This window comes from Brassica oleracea, chromosome C8 (assembly GCF_000695525.1).
Source record: "Brassica oleracea var. oleracea cultivar TO1000 chromosome C8, BOL, whole genome shotgun sequence".
NCBI classification, from domain to species: domain Eukaryota; kingdom Viridiplantae; phylum Streptophyta; class Magnoliopsida; order Brassicales; family Brassicaceae; genus Brassica; species Brassica oleracea.
Window position 1 is genome coordinate 15,157,263 of NC_027755.1, and position 5,159 is coordinate 15,162,421.

The following is a 5,159-nucleotide window of genomic DNA, read 5'->3' on the forward strand; positions in this document are numbered from 1 at the left end:
GATCGATTGACCTCATTTGGATCCGAACACGAGATTGCTTACGGAAGAATACCAACGAGGTATAACCGAATTCATGGGGTTAGTTCACCGACAACCGGAAGCAAAAACAGGTATGTTAAGATGTCCTTGCTCTAATTGTAAAAATAGAAAGGTTATTAAAGAGTGGGATGTTTGGACTCATCTATATTTGAGTGGGTTTACACGAAGTTACAAAATTTGGTATCATCATGGGGAAACTGATTATGAACATGGTAGTACTAGCGAACCTTAGCCAGCGGTTAGATTAGAAGAACCAATTAGAACGGATGTAGATTATGGTGTAGGTACTGAGCATATGGTAAATGATCATTTTAGAGGGGAAGATTTACCCAATGCAGAAGCTAGGAGATTTTATGATATGTTGGATGCTGGAAAGCAACCATTGTACGAAGGTTGCAGAGATGGTCATTCAGCTTTATCATCTGCTACAAGATTGATGGGCATTAAAACAGATTATAATTTGGCTGAAGACTGTGTGGATGCGATTGCTGATTTTGTAAAAGGTATTTTACCCGAGGATAATGTAGCTCCTGGTTCATACTACGAGGTTTAGAAACTCGTAGCTGGTCTTGGTTTATCGTATCAGGTAATAGATGTATGCAGCGACAACTGCATGATTTATTAGAGGGCGGATGAACAACGTGTTACATGCAAATTTTGTGGAAAGCCTCGTTATAAAGATACAATTGGAAGAGTTCCAGTGCCATATAAAAGGATGTGGTATTTTCCTTTGACGGAAAGGTTGCAGAGGTTGTATCTGTCTGAACGCACAGCGCAACCAATGAGATGGCATGCGGAGCACTCAACAGATGGTGAGATCAGACATCCTTCAGATGCAAAAGCGTGGAAGCATTTCCAATCAAAGTATCCCGACTTTGCGTATGAGAGAAGAAATGTCTACCTTGGATTATGTACTGATGGTTTCAGTCCGTTTGGCAAGAGTGGAAGACAGTATTCTCTATGGCCCGTCATTCTTACACCATACAACCTCCCTCCAAACTTGTGCTTGCGACGAGAGTTTTTGTTTCTCTCGATTCTCGTTCCCGGACCAGAGCATCCTAAGAGATCACTTGATGTGTTTCTTCAGCCACTAATATATGAGTTGCAACAACTATGGGCTCAAGGTGCTGAAACATACGATGTTTCGTGTAAAGAAAACTTTCAAATGCTGGCAGTACTAATGTGGACAATAAGTGATTTTCCAGCATATGGTATGTTGTCTGGATGGACAACGCATGGAAGGCTATCATGTCCATATTTTCAAGATAACACTGATGCTTTCCAACTAAAGCACGGAAGGAAAACGTGTTGGTTTGACTGTCACAGGAGATTCCTACCACCTGATCATCCATATCGTAGGAGTAGGAATTTGTTTACGAAGAACAAGAGGGTGTTTGACAGTCCACCTCCGGAAATTTGTGGGAAAGATTTGAAGATACAACTAAGAGATTTTGGTGCAGAAAGGACGCCAGACGTCGGTGGACATGAGCGTTTTCCGGTAGATGCTGTTGGAGAACTACATAACTGGCACAAAAAAAGTATTTTCTGGGATCTGCCATACTGGGAGGATCATCTGCTAAGGCATAATTTAGATGTCATGCATATTGAGAAGAACTTTTTTGACAATCTCATGAACACGATCCTTAATGTTCAAGGTAAAACAAAGGATAATTTGAAGTCAAGACTGGATTTAGTCGATATATGTGCTCGTTCAGAACTTCATGTTGATGAGAATGGTAGGGCTCCTTTTCCCATATACCGACTTGATGCAGCGGGAAAAGATGCGTTCTTTGATTGGATTTCAAACGATGTGGAATTTCCAGACGGTTACGCATCAAATTTGCGTAACTGTATCGACAGAAAGGAAGTAAAGTTTTCTGGCTTGAAAAGCCACGATTGCCATGTAATGATGCAGCGCCTCCTTCCGTTCGCCTTCAAGGAACTATTAGCACGAAATGTTCATGAAGCAATTGCAGGGATAAGTGGTTTCTTCCGCGATTTATGCACGAGATCAGTGACTCTTGAAGGTATTGAAAATTTGAAGACTAACATAGCCGTGATTCAGTGCAACCTTGAGAAGATATTTCCTCCCTCATTTTTTGATGTTATGGAGCATCTTGTTATTCACCTGGCAAGAGAATTGGAACTTGGTGGTCCTGTGCAGTATAGATGGATGTATCTGTATGAGCGGTATATGTTCCATTTGAAGAAGATGGTGAAAAATTTAAGTAGGGTGGAAGGTTCTATAGTCGCACAGATGATCAATGAAGAAACTTCAAACTTTGCCGAGTACTACTTTCCAGCAGAAGTTCAGACCAAAAACAGAAGACCTGCTCGGCATGATGATAGAGGCGAATGGGCAGCATATCATGTTACGGTTCCAGACATTTTCACAGATGTTGGACGACTTAGCGGAAAACCAAAGGACCGTCGACTTACTGAGCAGGAGCGCATTCATTTGCAAACATATTTGCTCACCAACTGCGAAGACGTTCTTCAATATGAGAGGTAAATAAATGAGCTTACAAATTTTTATTTTAACAAGTTGAAATTTAAATCTTAATTAATTACATTATTGTCATCATATACAAGATTTTCATGGCAGAAAAGCGGTTTGAGTATAGATACGCCATAGAGGACGAACTAGAAGAAATGAAGCATAGAGAATTTAGTGGATGGATGTTTACTTATGTGAGTGCTTTAAACAAATTAAAATATATTTTATCACATATTTATACTAATTCACATTTATTGATATAATATATATATATGTGCTATTAATAGGTGTCTGCTGGTTTGGCCAGAGGTGAAACATTTGACGATTGGATACGTGAGATGGTCGTTGGACCAAACTTTGTTGTGAAGTCATATCCGAGATTTTGTACTCGAGGATATGCATTCACAACTCAGAAGAGGAGACGTTCGAGTACGACTTATGATGCTGGCGTTTGTTCTGCATCAGGAGATGATGTATACTACGGACACATAGTTTTAATTTCATATTTTCGAATTTAAATTTCAGAAATTTTATTTTTTCAAAAAAATTAATATTTTTTACATTCCGAGGAAATTAATTATATTTTTCACTAGATCGATCGATGCGTTTTTGAACAAAAACGCATCGATCGATCCGTTTTTTTTTAAAAATATAGCGAGGGACATTTCCCTCGGAATTTTCCGAGGGACAACTCCCTCGGAAAATTCCGAGGAACGGATCCCTCGGAATATACCGAGGGAACAGTTCCTCGGAATAAACCGAGGAAAAAGTCCGTCGGTATACTCCTATCGATCGATGTATATATGTCCAAACACGCATCGATCGATGAACTTCCGAGGAATTATCCCGACGAAGTTCTACCTCGGTATATTCCGAGGACTTTTCCGACAAACAAGGGATCCTCGGAATTTCCTCGGAAATTTATTTCCTCGGAATTCCGTCGGAAAATTCCGAGGGATTTCAGAGGAAAAAAGAAATTCCGAGGAATTATTTCCGACGACGTATTTCGTCGGAATTGCGTCGGAATAACGATATTCCGACGAAATTCCGACGATTTTTTCCCTCAGAATCCTTGATGTTTTCTTGTAGTGAATATTCAAGCTCAACAGACCGGAATTAGGCTTTTCTTTCTTTTAATTTGAGAGATTCGTTTCTGTGTCGATTATCCCCGCTGAACTGAGCCTTTCCAAGCATTGAGTTTCCTAAAACACTGATCCAGTTTTAAACAATCGTTCTCTCCTATTAAACCCAGAAATCTTATGTGTGCTTCCAACTTACTTTTTATTCTTTAAACTTGTGTCTGAACCTCGACGGATTTGCCTGAGACTCTTAGCAATGAAATGTTTTTACTCAATATTTAGTCCATTTAATCTTTTTTTTTTTTTATCTTTGCCGGATTTGGTATGATATAGACTGCTCTCTGTTGTAAAGACATTTTTTCAGCTAGTTGTAAGTTGTTGTGGTCGCACAAACCCAAGACCCAAGCTCTTGAAACTATCGACCACTTATCTACCTGCTAACAAGAAAGTGACTGGAAGAAAATAGATTTACAAGGTCCCACAATTTCGTTATATTTTAATGCTAAACTGTATTATGAATTAAAGATCGATATATTTCACTCACTTCAGATTAGTACGATTTGAGTTGACAACAATCAGAACAACATTTACCGAAATGGTAAACAATCAGAACAACACGCCATCATAACTTATTATGACTTCACACCTTCAAAGGGATGGCTAGGCGCTTTAAAAATAATCCAATCAAGACTTGAAAATTATCTTACCCTCGGCAGTCTCTTGTGGCATCTGACCTCATCCTATCACTATTCGAACGTGCTGTCGCCTTCTGAACCATTTACATTCACCAAAGAAATGAGTTATCAATCAATACCAGCCAATTGCATTCATTACCCAAATATTCTCTTACTGAATCGAGTCTCAAGACCATCAATCCATTCTTACTTATCTACATTGTCTCCATTGTCCTCACAACCTATGAGGCAGCCTCCAATAATCCACAATTCGCGTATCCGTTGCAAAACACCACGTAACTCCCGCCGTTCTTTGGATCCAACTCGAAGTATTTCGTAGCTAGGAGTTCTCTAGAAGCTTCAACCACCTACTTTCTTCATCTTCTCAAAAAACTTCAACACCTCTGAAACTTGCCCATGATACCCATACCTAGAGATCAAAGAGGTAGGTCCACATAACCTCGTTACTGGTGGGAACTTGATCAAACACTTTATGCCCATCAGAGACACTGCTGCATTATTTGAAGTACTTATCAACAAGAGAACTATTGACTATATATAATATTCAACTCAATACAGCTCTTTATCATGACAGCATGGAGGTATACTGATCTGGAACTATTCAATGGGGCTTCGTATCGTAATACATAAAAAGCCCTTCTTGTTCAAGATCACCTGATAAAGCGTAAAGTATTAACAACTTAAATTTCAAGAACAATTAGAACATATATCCGTTTCCCTTTCAATATTTCACTATTAAAATAACGTTTGCAATCTAACAATCAAAATGTCAAGATGGCCGAGTTGGTCTAAGGCGCCCGCTTCAGGTGCGGGTCCGAAAGGGCGTGGGTTCAAATCCCACTCTTGACA

The 5,159-nt window shown here is 39.4% G+C and overlaps 1 non-coding gene across 1 annotated transcript; it reads left to right on the forward strand.

The window, feature by feature from the left end:
* The first annotated feature begins 5,078 nt into the window (after window positions 1-5,078).
* TRNAL-CAG lies at window positions 5,079-5,159 on the forward strand. Its single transcript has one exon. It is a non-coding gene; the product is annotated as a tRNA-Leu (tRNA).